Genomic DNA, 17,068 nt, shown 5'->3' on the forward strand with positions numbered 1-17,068 from the left:
GGAGTTATCAAAGAAAGATATGGTTCACGGGCTACCAGACATGGATTACACCAAGAAATTTTGCGAGGGATGTATACTCGGCAAACAAAAAAGGAACTCATTCCCAAAGAAGGTGGAATATAGTGCAAAGAAGTCTCTCGAACTGATTCACATCGATATATGCGGCCCAATCACACCTAAGTCATACAGTGATAATAGGTACTTTATTACATTCATTGATGACTACACAAGGAAGACTTGGGTTTATTTTTTGAAAGAAAAATCAGAAGCATTCGAGGCATTCAAGAAATTCAAGGTATTAGTGGAGAAGACGACTAGTTTTTTCATCAAGGTCATACGGTCAGATAGAGGAGGAGAGTACATGTCAATCGCTTTCACAGTCTATTGCGAGGAACAATATATCAAGAGATTCTTAATGGCGCCCTACTCACCTCAACAAAATGGCGTGGACGAGAGGAAAAATCGGACTATCCTCTACATGGTTCGGTGTATGATGAAGAGCAAAAAGATGCCGAAAGAGTTTTGGATAGAAGCGGTGTAATGTGCCGTGTATGTCCAAAATCAATGCCCGCACGCAAAATTGGCGGATCTAACACCACAAGAAGCTTGGAGCGGACAAAAACCGACCATATCGGATTTAAAGGTATTTGGTAGTGTGGCCTACGCGCATATACCAGATCAAAGAAGAACCAAACTGGATGATAAGAGCAAAAAATACATCTTCATCGGATATGACGAGAAAATGAAGGTTTTCAAGTTATTCGACCCAATTGAAAAGAAGGTGGTCGTAAGTCGAGATGTGCAGGTGAATGAAAAAGTGCATGGGATTGGAACAATCAAAAGGAGGAATCTCAACAGGAAGAATATGATAAAGAGTCATCAATTGATTTTTATTTTAAAATCAATAAAAAAGGCATACGTATACAAACATATTTAAAACTAAAGTTTCGTTTTGGTTCGTAGTTTGGTGATACTCGGGAAAGGGCTTTCGTGTTACATCCTCCGCACCTATTAAAAAACTGTATCTAATTTATAAAATCTTGGATTTTGGAAACTTGGTTGTAAAACGTTTTATTTTAACCAATTATTCTTCCAGTTCTAGACATACACAGATTTTTGTGTATTTAAAATTGTAACAACAATATTTTAATGCTAGTACATGTAGATGATGATGATGATGATTGATTGAGGAATATAACCTAAAGAATATCATTTGAAAGTATTAAGGTTTAAAAATAAATTCCAAACAAGCCCTTATCAAATATTTCTTATGAAAATATTCTAAAAATATTTTCTAATTTTTTTGATTTTTAGAAAATGGTTTAAGATCTCAAAATTACAAAAATAATTTTGGAATTTAAAAGGTTGGACCAAACAGGCCCTAGGATCGGTGCTCTTGGTCCTAGGTGCGATTTTTATTAGTTAAGGCTTAAATCCTCAAGCTTGGGGTCAGAACCCCCTCAATCGAGGTTCAGGATTCTTAGTCGGGGTGCTAAAATCCCTAGTCGGGTGTGGATGTCCCTCGATCGAGGTTTGGGATCCTCAATCGAGGTGCTAAAATCCTTAGTCGGGTTTAGATGTCCCTCGGTTTGGGTGCTAAAATCCTCGGTCGGGTGCGGATGTCCCTTGGTTGGGGTGCTAAATTCCTCGGTCGAGGTTCGGGGATCCTCGGATGGGTGTGAGAGTCCTCAATCGATGTGTTGAATTCCTCGGTCCTAGGTTAGCCTCATGATAATTTTGTCAGTCCTAAGCGCAAAGAACACTCGGTCCTAGGTTAGCCCTAGGCATTGTTTCCTTGGTCCTAAGCTTAGAGGATTCCCAGTCGTGGCTAAAATTGGGCTAGGTTTCTCGATGCTCAAGAACACTCAAACTACAGGTTTGGTGATTTTTCTTGAAGCTCGAATCCTTTGATCCAAGGGCATGAGAAGCTTCACAAAGCTCACAATAACATCATCCTGATGTGTCATTTAATTGGGATGAGGTCCCATTCAATCAAAACAGATTTATCACAAAAAACAGTTTTCTGGTTTTTAGGCTTTGATGAAGCGTAAGGAGTTTATCAATGGCTTCCTTATGCTTCCTATTATTGAATTGAACCAAAACACGAACATTGGTTATTCGTTTTGACCAATTCAAGAACTAAAATTTTAATTTTTATTAACATTTTGGGTTTTTATCAAACATGATCGTGATTGAATGGAACTGGTCCAAATAGGTTCCCAAGATCATTAGAAACATGTTAGGAAGCTTTTTGGGATATTGTTATTGAGTAAGAAAACCCGATTTTGAAATATTTTAAATTCAAATTTAGGATTTTCTTATTTAAGATGATTGATTGGGTTTGGCTTCAACAAAAACCTTATAAATGATCTTAGAATCGTTTTTCAATTAAGAAATCAATAACCAAACAATATACAAACTATCAAAGCTAAAATATCAAATTTTCAATTCAAACTGATAAATTGAATTAGAGGGTGATTGGAAGCTTACTTGGAGTTGTAGAACAGTCATTGGCTCTTAGGGAAACTTATTAAACATCTAAATCGAAGATTTAAAGCCTTACTCGAAGATTCCAAAATTTTAGAAAAAAATCTTAAAGCTTTAATGGAGGATTTTCTTGGAGTTTGATTGAGAGGGGGAGACTTGATCTCTTGCCTTTGATTTGCTTAAGGAAGGCCAAGGTTGGTTCATCGACCAAGTGGGTTGGATTTGGTCAAACAGACATTGATGGCATTTTGGTTGTTCTTTGGCCATTTGCTAATATAAACAATAATATTGCGCTTATGTATAGGGGATCAATGAAGTAGGGTGATCATTTAACCTTTTAAACGAAGTCAAAAGGTGGAGAAACGACAAAGTTCCACCTTCGAGAAATCAAAGATGTCTATTTTGATCTTATCTCGACCGTCGTCGCGAGGAAGAAGACAAACCAAGCAAAATGACGTCGTTTCGGGCGCAAAATTGGACGTTGGACGCTCCTTTGGCGTTCCTTCCGTGATTAGGTGTTCCGTCGCATTTTAGCTAACGATACTGAGACTCCCGTTTGTTGATCAGGTGTTGCGCGGAAGCACTTCTCTTTCGTTGTAGTGGGCTACGAGGAAGGCTTCTGGGCGTTGGATGGGTTTCCAGTGCTCACTTGATGGATGTGCTTCCTATTGTAGTGGTTCTTCCGGATTTCGGCCACACATGATCATGCTCAATTTTTAGCTTAAGGGTTTCTTTGAAATTGATTTTTCTTTTACCCTTTTAGCTTTGTTTTCAATCTTAAAAATATACAAAATATTTTAATAAATATGATACAAATTTTGCCAATTTATTTTATTAATTATGTTTTTGAGTTTAATAAATAATTTGTTTGGGATAAAATGGATATAACATTTATCCTAAATTATTTATTTTAATTTCCTTTGAATTTTTTTTTTCAATTTGAGAGGAAATGTGTACAATATTTATCCCAAATTAATTTTTTTTTTTTTTGGCCATTATTCTTAATTAATAGGATTTAATTATTACAATAATTAGTCCAATTAATTATTTAATCATGTTTTGCCCTGGTTTAAATATTTTGATTTTATTTATTCAAATTATTTTTAAATTTATAAATTGGATGTGTAAAATTTTAGTGCTTACCGCCGACGATTTTTTACAAGAGACAGTATCAAATATGGTGATGCATTATTTTATTGAAAACCAAAAAGCAAAACCGTTTCTATATCTTTTGTATAGGCAAAATATGTTGGGTTTTGGGCTCATATTTAATTAGAGTTTATATATTGTAATTGGGCTTTAAGCCTTTATTGGGCTTAGGAGTACTAGTTTAGTCTTTTGGCTTTTTGATGTACTCCTATAAATAGAGACATTGTAACCTAGGGTTACTTGGACCATTATTATTCCATGAAATATCAATAGAATGGACGACTCCCCGAGAATGTAGGCATTGTTGGCCGAACCTCGTTATATCTTGTGTTCTTTATTATTCTTTACCACGTTATCTCTATATCTTCTTTTATCGCGTGTTTAGATTAGATCGTTTCTCAACAAGTGGTATCAGAGCATGTTTTGAGAATGTTTAACCTAATCTATTTGTGAAGATATTACGAAAACCCTAACCACCATTGATGAACTTGTTGGATATTTGTGCTTTTGTTGAAGATGGCTATTGGAGAAACGACATTGGTTGTAGAAGAATTAGCCGCTGTGAAGATTTGAGTCGGAATCTTCAATTGCTAAGAAGATGTCAACGGTCGTTAAAGTAATTCTTATTTTTGTGTGATGTTGTCTTGAGAAAAAGAGAGAAGAAGACAATGGTCTTTTGTTCTTCTCGGAGGCGCCAATGGGTGCAGGTGACGAAAAGTCGTCGTGTAGGCAGCAACACCAGAATGAAGAAGATGAGGTATATTCTTTTAACTTATTTTAATTTGGGACATATGGTCTATTAAAATATAAAAAGGAAAAAATATATATCTCCATATATATCTCTGTATATTCCATATATACATATATTATATTATGATATAATATAATATATAGAGAGGAGCCAAGAATCTTTGAAGCAGTCAACAACAAGACTTTTTCAACTAAGACTTTTTATTTAAGTCTCGTTTGATTTCAGAAAATAGGTTTAAGACCTATTTGATTCCAATTTTAACAAGTAAAAATAAAACTCTCAAAGTTTTGTAAGCTTTGATCTTGGATTTGTATTAAGGCTTGTTTGACTTGAATTTCTCAAAGATGGAGATTTGTGTTTTATCTTCTAAGAGATTTGATATTCGTCAATATGGAGATTGAAAATTGGAGTTGAAAAAGAAGGTGGAGTACTAATTCGATGTTGCAGATTATAGAAGACAATTGATGCAACATGTAAAGGGTTTTCTGATTAAAGCAGGTGGCTTTAATGTTTGTTTGCAAGAGTGTATTTTTGATATGTGTGTTTAAGGGCCGGATTTGGATTTGCATCAACCTTATGAGTAGGTTTTGATTGGCAATCCCGGTAAGTGTTGGTGCGAAGTTGTCAAGTGGGTGTTGATGCCTCAAGGGTTCTACCAAGAATGATAATTTCTAAGGTATGAGTTGAGGGTGCACTAATCATATATATGGTTTGTTAGATTCTTTCTATGCAGGATTTTGCTAGAAGAATGTGGAGAACAAACGATACATCTTCATGCTTATTGAAAATTAGTTGGAGGTTTTATTATAACCGATTGTTGTCTTGGCATACATGGGTGACATTATTTCACTATGGCGAGGGCTTTGACTTGAAGAAATTCTCGGCTGAAATAAGTTTGGAGAGATTTTTCTTTGAAAACCGGTTATTGAAGAAGTCAAATTAAAAGAGTGGTAGAGAGAAAATCTAGTTGTAGATTTTCGCCTACAGCCGCGCAAGGTTCATCAAACTAACGATCGGAGATTCAAACGGAGTCCGATTGCGCTGAGATTTTGTCGAGAGGATTGGTAACTTATTCCTCTATATTTTCAACGGTCGGATCAAGGTTTGGACGTCTAGAAGTTTGTTTTTTTGGGGCTTAAAGTGTCTGCCTAATTTTAATTTTATTTGACTTATTTGAGACCAAAAAGTTTGTATCTTTTTTGTTATGACCTCATCTTATTGGAAGAGCTAATAAAGATGAAGACTGTGGGCAATCCTTTAGGCCAAATTGCAAGATTACATTGAGTTGGCGGGTGATTAAGGATTGAAACAATTCCAGTTAACACATATTATCAATGAAAGGCCAGGAAGATGAAGACTAATGAAAGACACTTATAAGTTGAGGTGGAGACATCTTGAAAGCAACTCTCAAACGACCGAGAAGAAATCATTGCATTATCTTCTAATGTGAGAAGATAAATAAAAATCTTGAGTGGGATTCCTAGTCATGAAAAAGGGGCTAGATGGGAGACTCGGTTAATTCGAAGGTGATGATTTTGTTACTTCTTTTGTTCTATCTTAATTGTCTATACATTGTGGATCATATATTAGATGAATGGGATGATTGAGACTTTGAATAGGGATTCCTAGTCATGAAAAATGGACTAGATGAGAGGTTCGGTCAATTCAAATGGAAGGATATTCGATTTCTTTCAGAGAAACTATAGATGATCATTTGAAGCATTGGTGAAGACAATTGAAGAGAGATAGTGAATCTTGAAATAATATTCTTGGATTGCTAGGCATTTTTGGATTCAAGAAACTAGTAAATTGCAAGCTAATTTGGTCAAGGAGAAGTATGAGGTCAAGTTGATTGAGTATGCAACGTTTAAGGCAAGATGAGTGACAAATACTTTGTCAGATCTTGAGCTAAAGAAAAGAGATGTCGTGATAGCCTAATTTATTTGTTATGAAGTAGACGATAAAGGTTCGTCTTGGGTCTTCTCGTTTTTGATCAATATCTTATTTTGAGGAGTAGACGATGAAAGTTCGTTTTGAATGTCCTTAGTTTCGATAGATATCTGATTCTGAAAAAGTAGACGATGAAAGTTCATCTTGGGTCTATTCGGTATTTTGGTTTCAGTCGATTATTGGACTTGAAAAATAAGACACTCAGTTTGTGGCAAACAAAGGTAAAGATTATTTTGACATAATAAAGAATTGTTAATTCTAGTTTCCGCATATGTCAACGGGTATGAACAAAGATTGGGAAGAGTTGTTGAATGTCTCTAGTCGCTGAAGTAGCGTAGTTGCCAAATTTACTTGTTGTTATAAACTCTATGATTTTATCTTCTAAGGGCATTTAAACGGAAGTGGAGGTATAATGATTTATCTCGTGAATGGCTTGAATAGTGAAGATTGATGTGTGGCTCATAACTTTTTGATGGCGCGATATACCTAATGGTGGAGATTGTTATTCTTCTAAGGGCTCTTGAGTGGAGTGGAGGGACGTGAAATTCGTCAAGGTGGAGATTTGTAATTTATTCATCACATCTCAATAAGCGCGGTATTCGCCCAAGGTGGAGATTGTTGGGTTTTGGGCTCATATTTAATTAGAGTTTATATATTGTAATTGGGCTTTAAGCCTTTATTGGGCTTAGGAGTACTAGTTTAGTCTTTTGGCTTTTTGATGTACTCCTATAAATAGAGACATTGTAACCTAGGGTTACTTGGACCATTATTATTCCATGAAATATCAATAGAATGGACGACTCCCCGAGGATGTAGGCATTGTTGGCCGAACCTCGTTATATCTTGTGTTCTTTATTATTCTTTACCACGTTATCTCTATATCTTCTTTTATCGCGTGTTTAGATTAGATCGTTTCTCAACAAAATATCGTTGCATGGCGCCCAAAGTTTGCGAACTCAAGTGAATTTATCTTTTACTCAAAGACTTGCAATCAATACAATTACCAATTCCCATGCGCTATGATAATCAAGTAGCGATTCATATCGCCGAAACTTAGTCTTTCACAAAGGAACCAAACATTTAGATATAGATTGTCATCTCGTTTGAGACCAATTTAAACAAGGATTTGTTCTTTCACAACTTGTGTACTCAAAAGTCCAAGAAACTGATATTTTTACAAAACCATTAAAACATGTTGTCTTCTATTCACTTAGAGACAAAATGAATCTTAATCTGAGAGATCTTTGTCTTGAGGAGGGAAAAAAATTGTAAACATAATCTAGTGACTATATTTTTTTTTATGTTAATATAATATTAACATATACGCTTTAGAGCTACTACTTCTTCATTCTACAATATTTAATTATAAAATTCCTATTTACACACTTTAATTAATTCTAAGTAGACTCTTAGTGAGATTTATACATATTTCATTAATGTATCTTCGACGAACCTCTCACAATATAAAATTGACTAAATTCACCTAAATTTAGTAAATCCAACTAAACTTTTCCGGTGATTTTTGTGAAGAATATGACAATGAAATTAATGCTCAAGCATAAATAGTTATTATAAAAAGTCAAAGAAAAAGGCTATATAGACAAGAATAGGGATGGCAATAGGTACTCATATACCCGATATCAGTGGGTATCCGATGATTAGGTTAGAGTATTTTAAATTGGGGTCGGGGTCGGGGTCAGAAATGGGGAGTAAAAAATGTTACCCGATTGAGTTCGGGGTCGATGATGGGGAGTGTTGGAAACCCAAACCCGATACCCGATACCTGAATATATTAATATATATATATATATTGATAAAATTTAAATGTTTTTTCAAATTCCACATCATAAGTCATTATCATCATTAAATAAATATAATTTTAACATCATTTCATTAACTAGCATTAATCTCGTGCATTTTGTCACAGCTCAATCTTCCTGGCCCAGGAAGAGGAGGCTTAAGGAGAATGTCACGACCCAATATTCATGGCCCAAGAAGAGGAGAAGGCTTAAGCCCAACGCAAGGAATATTCTAGCTGGAAGGCAGGTGCTTGATTGACGCATCACTAATTGAGAGTTGAAAGGCATGTCCTTGATTAGCGCATCACTAATTGATATTTAAAAGGAATGTCCTTGATTAGTCCATCACTGATTGACAATCAGAAGGAATCCCTAAATTAGTGCATCACTGATTGACACTTATAAGGAATGCCCTAAATTAGTGTGTCATTAATGTAATAGCTAGAATTAGTCCTATAAATACTTGTGAGGTATTACATTGTAAATCACCAAGTATTCGAGTAATATAATACTATTCTTTGTAAGAGTTACTCTCTCTCTAGAATTCTTGTGTCATTTCTATTAAACGTAGAGTGTTGCATCGAGTAAGGCTGACTAGTTACTCTTTCTTGCGAAGATCGTAACTAGTGCTGCACGGATCGTCAGTGAAAAGACTGAGCCCGTGACAATTTGCACGGATAAGAATATATTCAAAATATTATTTATCTATAAATATTTCAGATAAATTAATATTATTCAAATCTGATTAATTTAAAAATGATCTTAGTTTGTAAACATTAAGTTTAATCTTAGACTTAATGTTAAAATATATTTTATCCCATCGGCACCCCACTTAACCCTTCAACTGACCATCATATTGTGACTCACCCTTTTTCATATGCTTTTTTTATACCCTCGGGAACCACCTGCCAATCTTAGTTGACCTCAATTGATGACACATCTTATCTCTCGTCAAACTCAACCACCAATCTTAATTCTGACCTCACACTTAACAAATCACTCATCACTCAACCTCCATCTCGTGACTTCACAATTTCAAATGCTCGCCAAACCAACCATTAATTTCGACCTCACACTCGACAAACCACCCACCACACGACCTACATCTCGTGACCTCACACTTTCAAATGTCTGTCAAACCAACCACTAATTCTGACCTCCCACTCGATAAACCATCCATCACCCGACTTCCATCTCATGACCTCACACTTTCAAATGCTTGTCAAACCAACCACTAATTCCGACCTCATACTTAACAAACCACCCACCACCCAACCTTCATCTCGTGACCTCACACTTTTAAATGCTCGCCAAACAAACTACTAATTCTGACCTCACACTCAACAAATCACCCACCATCCGACCTCCATCTCGTGATCTCACACTTTCAAATGTTTATCAAACCAACAACTAATTCTGACCTCACACCCGCCAAACGACCTACCACCCGACCTCCATCTAGTGACCTCATACTTTCAAATGCTCCACCCACCACCCGACATCATATATTATAGTCAATAATGCATTCTTGAAAATTTAAATTTGCATGTTTTGGGATTTGAACCCTGGTCTTAAGCATGAAATGTAAATACTTTAACCGCTATATCACTTGAGATTGTTGAAATAATTTTATTATTTTGTGTATATATATTGTATTTAATATTTATTACCAATTAGTTAATTTTATATTAATAAAATATATATATATATATGATGAGAGAGAAAATGTATTTATTTAAAATTAATGATGAAAAATAATATAATATATATATATAAGGTAACTACATTTAATATATATTATATATATAAATTATTAATAAAAATATATATTTTATGATTAGAGAGAATATATATATATATATATTAATGATTAATGATTAACGAGGGAGAAAATAATTAGAAAAAAATATGAGATAAAATATATTTTTTATTTTTTAATTAAATTTTAGATTTTAAATATTATAAATATATTTTATCTTATATTTTTTATAATTATTTTCTCTTAAATAATTATATATATATTCTCATTAATCATAAAATATATATATTTTTTATTAATAATTTATATATAATATAATAATATATATATATTATTAATAAAAATATATATTTTATAATTAGTGAGAATATATATATAATTATTTAAGAGAAAATAATTATAAAAAATATAAGATAAAATATATTTATAGTCTTTGAAATTTAAAATTTAATTAAAAAAATAGGGAGTAAAAAACAGATAGATACTCTTAATCTTCACTTTACTCAGGCAAGTAGGGGTAGGCAGCGGCCTAGGACCAAAAAGGGGCCCATTTTTTTTTTATATATGCTAGGTATTAGTAAGGATTTTTAGTTTCTTATTCTTTAATTTTTTTATTATGTTAGATTTTTTGGCCCATGACTCTATAGCCCAAATAGAGAAACAAACTAACACTATCAGAACAAAAAATTGAAAACCCTACTGTCCGTCTCTCTCAGTCTCTGTATCCTACATCGACAACGAAACCGACAACGAAACTCACAACGAAACCAACAACGAAACCAACAACGAAACCGACAACAAAATAATTTCGACGGTGACTCTATTTCGCTGGGTTGAGCCTTGAGGTAAGGTTTAACCATTAAAAGTGAAAATTCAACATCAGGGTTTGATTGTTATTTATTTTTATGCTTTGTTTTGAGATTGTGTATTTGTGTGGTTAAGCCGTAAAGATCTTTGAAAATAGTTTACTTGTTTGATGGCTCCGAAAAAATATTTATCTAGATATGAAAAACGAAAAAGGAAAGAATTAGAAGTACAATTTGTTAAATCTCAAAGTGGTGCGCTTGACAAGTTTGTTAAAAGAACAAAAGCTTCTGAAAATTTAGACTTGACTGAAGCGATAAATGCTGAAGAAATTAATATAGTTAATATAGATGAGAATGTTGAGGAAATAAATATCATTCCCGAAAACGATAGTCAAACGAACAACCATTCTATCTCTCTCGTGGATAAACCCCTAGTAGATATTCTCATGAAGGTACGTGTGATGTTAATTTGAGTGATTTGTTTTCTGAACTAAAAATACTACAAGTTGCTTTACCTAGTTTGGATATGTCCGCTGCTGAAATTCTTGATTTTGTAATGTCAATAGATTGTTATCCTAATGTCTCTATTGTATATCGAATTTTACTAACATTGCCTGTTAAGGTAGCTTCTGCTGAAAGAAGTTTTTCTAAGTTAAAATTATTGAAAAATTATCTAAGATCTTCGATGTCTCAAGATAGATTGAATTGACTTGCTATTTTATGTATTGAAAAAGATTTTTTGGAATATATTGATCACGATACAATTATCAATGATTTTGCATCTAAAAATGCAAGAAGAAGTCATTTTCGTTGACAATTCATGTTGCATCTTTATAGATATTGGAAGGTTATTGAAGATCAACGGTGAAACACAAGTGAAGTTCATGCGTAGGACCCCAATTTCATGCTTTTGCCTAAGGCCTAAAAAATCTCAGGAACGACACTGACTTTACTTGATATTCTTCATTCAACCTTACTTCTTACTTCTATCTTCATCTATTTTTTAAGTTTTGTTCAACTCAAGTTTCGAATAATAAACAAATTGCTAGTAAGTAATGTTTTCATTTGTGCGTTTAAAATTTCGATATTGCTTGTTTTAACTTTATTTAATAAAATTATGATTGTTTTCAACTTTTACGATCTTATACTTATTTATTAATTTAATTTTTAATATTTATTTAAGAACAATAAGGTTAGCTTATTTTCTAACTTCTACAAAAACTAATTAATATATATATATATATATATATATAAATAAACTAATTGTAAACAATTTATATATATAATGTTTTAGGGAAAAATAAAAGTTCAGTTTTTTTAGGTAAAAATAAAAGGTCAGCTTTTTTAGGTAAAATTAAACTCTTAATTTTTAAGACAAAAATAAAGGGTCATTTTTTTAGGAACCTAATTCTTTTGAAAAGTTTTTAAAATTATATTAATTTTAAATAAGTTTTATAAATCAATAAACTTATTAGAAATATACTAAATATTTAATATTTTACTATATTCAAAAAAATAAAAGTTCAACCTATTATTTATTTATTATTTTTATAAATATTAGTATATAATATATGTGATCCATTTTACCTTTTAAATAATGAATTGTTTGTCGAAGATTTGATGTGTGCTATTAGTATTCAAGAAGGATTTTTTTTTTGAGGAAATTTATTTAATGATTTTGAAGTTTGTGTTTAGTTAAGAATGATGTAATATTAGTTTTAAGTTTATTTGTATTTTTGTAGTAGGGATGAATTTATATTAGGTAGTATTGTTGAATTTAAATTATATAGTGTGGAAAATTAATGTCTATTGTTTAAAGATAAAATATTTATTAATAGTCTTAGGTCAATTATATTTTGTAGTAACATATTAGTTATATATTATATTTAATTTATATAATTTTATATAATTTTAGTTTAAACGTGTTAATTAAAATATAATAATTTTTTAATATTTAGTATCGGGGGATGGGATACCCGAATAAAAAATTAGAATATAAATAAAGATACCCGTTGAGTTTGTGATCGAAGTCGGGTAGTAAATTAAAAATCGGGTTCAGGAATAAGTATTTCACGTCGCCGGGTTCAGGAATAAGTATTCCACGTCGTCGTCGGGTTCAAAGATAGGTATTTCACAATAACTATTATCATTCCTATACAAGAATGAGATTACTTTCTAACCACTTATTAATTTTTAAAATTGTAATTATTTTTGTAACATAATATATATATATATATATATATATATATATATATATTTTAGATCATTCAATATCATTATACAATAAAAAAAATATAAAGACGAGTGACCAATTGCATCAAACAAAAAAATAATTATATATTTTAATATATTTATAGGATTATCAAAATCTTTTTAATTCTCAATAATAAATTCTATTAAATATTTATTTCATATACAACATTTGTATTTACCCTAAAAACTATATATAATTTTAAATTTACCTTTACATGAGAAATATTATTTTTAACTATTTCAAATATACACTCTATGATCTCCTTTTAATTTACACTATAATCTACATAAAATAAATTCATATCATATAGAGTTTATAATTACTTATACTTATCCTTAAAAATGTAATTAATTTCACATCTAACCTAAATTGACTTTATATATATAATATTCCTATAAAATGTTAGTAAGATGAACTCAAAATGATTCAAATTATATTCAGTTGATGGCTCAATCTTATTTTTAAGATATTTTATTTTATCAAATATTGTTTATAAGAATTTGTTACATGACAATATTGAAAAATATAAAAAGAAGAGACATGGTTATTATTCAAGATTATATTAATATTTAATGTACAAGTCTTATTTTGAATTTTAAATTCAAACCTTGTAAATGACAAACACTTGGACTATTGTTAACTATAAGAAAATTTTGGATATGTTTATTACAAAATGTGACAAATTTACAATTTAATAGTTAATCAACTTCATTTATTTGTCTAGTTTCTACACAATTTAAATTATCTCTAATGTCAAAACTAACTTTCAAACTAAAATTTTAATTAAAAAATATAACACAAAAAAAGAGAGTAAATTTTGGTTACTCCTACATAAAGAAATAAAAACAAATCATAAATCATGTGACAAACATCTAAGTTTTATTAAAATTCATTTGTCTTTCCGTGACCTTGTTTGATTCTTTATTTCTTTTCTTCTATAAATTTCCTAAACTCTATTATTGATTTTAATTCTACATGATAACAAAAATAACCATCTATTTGGAAATATTATAAATTATACTCTAAAATTTGCAAGTGATTTTCATCTCCTATTAAATCTCAGAATAATCTTCTATATAAAATTTTAAATTAATTCTTATAATCTTAAAATTTTATAATTTCAAAAAAAGTTAAAGAATTCTAATTTAAACAAACTCTCAGTAGTAAATCTTTTATAATTTTAAATTTAAAATAGTAAAACTTTATGATTGTACAAATTTATAAAAAAAAATTATAATACTATATAGTTTTAGAGGGAAAAATGAATTTATATTTAGAATTTTTTTTTATTATTTATTCAAATAAATAAATTAATGTAATTTATTTTATAAATATATAATTTTAATATTTATTTATTATTATTATTTTTTATTAATTTCAATTTAATTATATATATAAATAATATTAATATATAATAATTATTATTATTATTTTAAAACAAACTTTTACTATGAGTAAATGACACAATATGATTTATTGAAAATATTAAAAAAAAAAAATTCCTCTATTTTCTCACACTTTTTTTAGTCATTCTTTTCCCTATTACTCTTAAAATAAAAATATCGTCAATAATTAAAAAAACTCATAATTTTAATTTATAAGTACTATTTATAATAAATTCAAAAATACCTTCAATAATTAAAAAAAACTCTTAATTTTGATTTATTATAATTAATAATTATATTTCAGCTATCAAATTTAGATAAAGATTATTACTAATTTAAAGATTTCAAATAATCCATACTATCTAAATGCATATGTACTAGTATAAGTTCTGTATAGTTTATAAATTATAAATAATATAAGTTATATATATTATTATTCAATTTATTTGTTGATTTAAAATATAAAAAATAATATAAATTATATATAATTTATTATAAGTTTATAATAAATAAAAATATAAGTAAAGAAATACAAGTACAATATTGTGTTTGATGTATAATTTAAAAATATAGTATAATCATTTTGTATTTTAAGTAAAACAATGACATCAGTTTTTTATTCTAATATTTAATAATTTTATTATCACTTTTTAAAAAATAATAAAATAATTATTGTTTTTTAATTATTATGTTTATAACTAATGATAATTTTATGAACATACAAAAATTAATTATACTAGATATAAATTTAGGTAAACTTATTTTATTTAGTTGAAATGTTATTAATTGATTATAAAAAATAAATATATTATTAAAATAATATATATAACGATAAATTAAATTAAATTATAGTAAAAAATAATAATAATAAATAAAAATACACTTATTTTTATAATGAAACTATTAATTTAATTTCTGTCTCTATTTCATTATTTTTTACTCATTATTATTTTTTTTCAAATTTAAAATTATAATCTTTATATCATAATTCTTAAAATTTAAATTCTTAAATTTTAAATTCTAATCTCTATTTCTTAACCCTAAATTCTACTAATAAATAAAATTAAATAAAAAAAATAAAAAGAGAAAGATTGAGGAAAAAAATATACGAAAAAAGATATATAAATTCATTTAGCGACCCAATTTCTCATTTCATATCATTAAAATTAATTAATTATAATAATAAAAATATTTATATTTAATTATAGTACAAAAGTATATTATATATATAAAATAATTTTAAAAATATATATTTAATTTATTATATAATAATTAAAAAAAATAAAAATCAACATATATAATTCCTTTTTAAATAAGATTTAGTTACAATTTTATACATAAAGTTTAACCTATGTAAAAATTTAAATAAAATAAAATTGACTATAAAATATTAATATGATAATTTTTTATTAAATAAAAATTAAATTTCAATTTTTTCAAACACATTGAATTAATTTATTTCAAGTCTATTTTAATAAGCCTTGCAATCATTCTATATTAAAATTTATTGATTTACTATTCAACAATAAAATAAATTAATAATCATTAACTTTATAAATTTATAATAAATAAAAATATAAGTAGAGAAATACAAATACAATATTGTGTGTGATATATAATTTGAAAATATAATATAATGATAATAATCATTCTGTATTTTAAGTAAAACAATGACATTGTTTTTTTATTTTTAATTTCTAATAATTTTATTATCATTTATTTTTTTTTATAATTTTTTTTTTAATTATTATGTTTATAACAAATGATATTTTTATGAATATATAAAAATTAATTATACTAGATATAAATTTAGGTAAACTATATTTTATTTAGTTTAAATGTTATTAATTGATTACAAAATATAAATATATTATTAAAATAATATATATATATATATATATAACATTAAATTAAATTATAGTAAATAATAATAATAAAAAATAAAAAATAAACATATTTATATAATGAAACTGTTAATTTAATTTCTTTCTATTTTATTTGGCCTTATTATTTTTTTAAAATTTTAATTTATAATCTATAAATCTTAAATTTTAAAATCTAATCCATAATTCTTAAACCCTAATAAATATAAAAAAAAAAGAAGGAAGAGAAAAGAAGTTAAGATTAGAATGTTCATAATTTTTTGGTTATTTCAGATTTTGGTTCGAATTTTTTTGAATTTTTAATTTTTTAGGCAAATTTGAAAATTGAACCGATTTAAATAATTTTAAATTCGATTTATTCGAATTCGGTCGGATATTAAATTTAGACCATATATTTAACATCACCTATCTATAGGATAAAAGAAAATTTCTTAAAATAGTTAACAGAATAATAAGTTTTTAAAAATTTTTGTATATATAAATTATAAAAAATATATAAATCACGTAAACTAAACTTAGTGACTCACTGTTAATATTCGACAATTGAACTAAGTAAAACCGTATTGACGACGACAATATATGACGATGTAGAGGTGTTGACGACATTGGTGATAAAACTAGTGAAATAACTAGATAAGTGAAGAATTTAGATATTGTTAAAACTATCATTTAGCCCGTGTATTTGCACGAGTAATAATATAAAAAACTGTGAAAAAAAATTACGGATAACATTTTTAATTTTATTTTTAACCGTTTTAAGTTTATGGGTTGGTCAAAGTCCGACCCAAGTATCCATTTACTCAGCATCATTATATATACATCATATTATATATATATATATATAT

This window comes from Impatiens glandulifera, chromosome 3, assembly GCF_907164915.1.
Source record: "Impatiens glandulifera chromosome 3, dImpGla2.1, whole genome shotgun sequence".
NCBI classification, from domain to species: domain Eukaryota; kingdom Viridiplantae; phylum Streptophyta; class Magnoliopsida; order Ericales; family Balsaminaceae; genus Impatiens; species Impatiens glandulifera.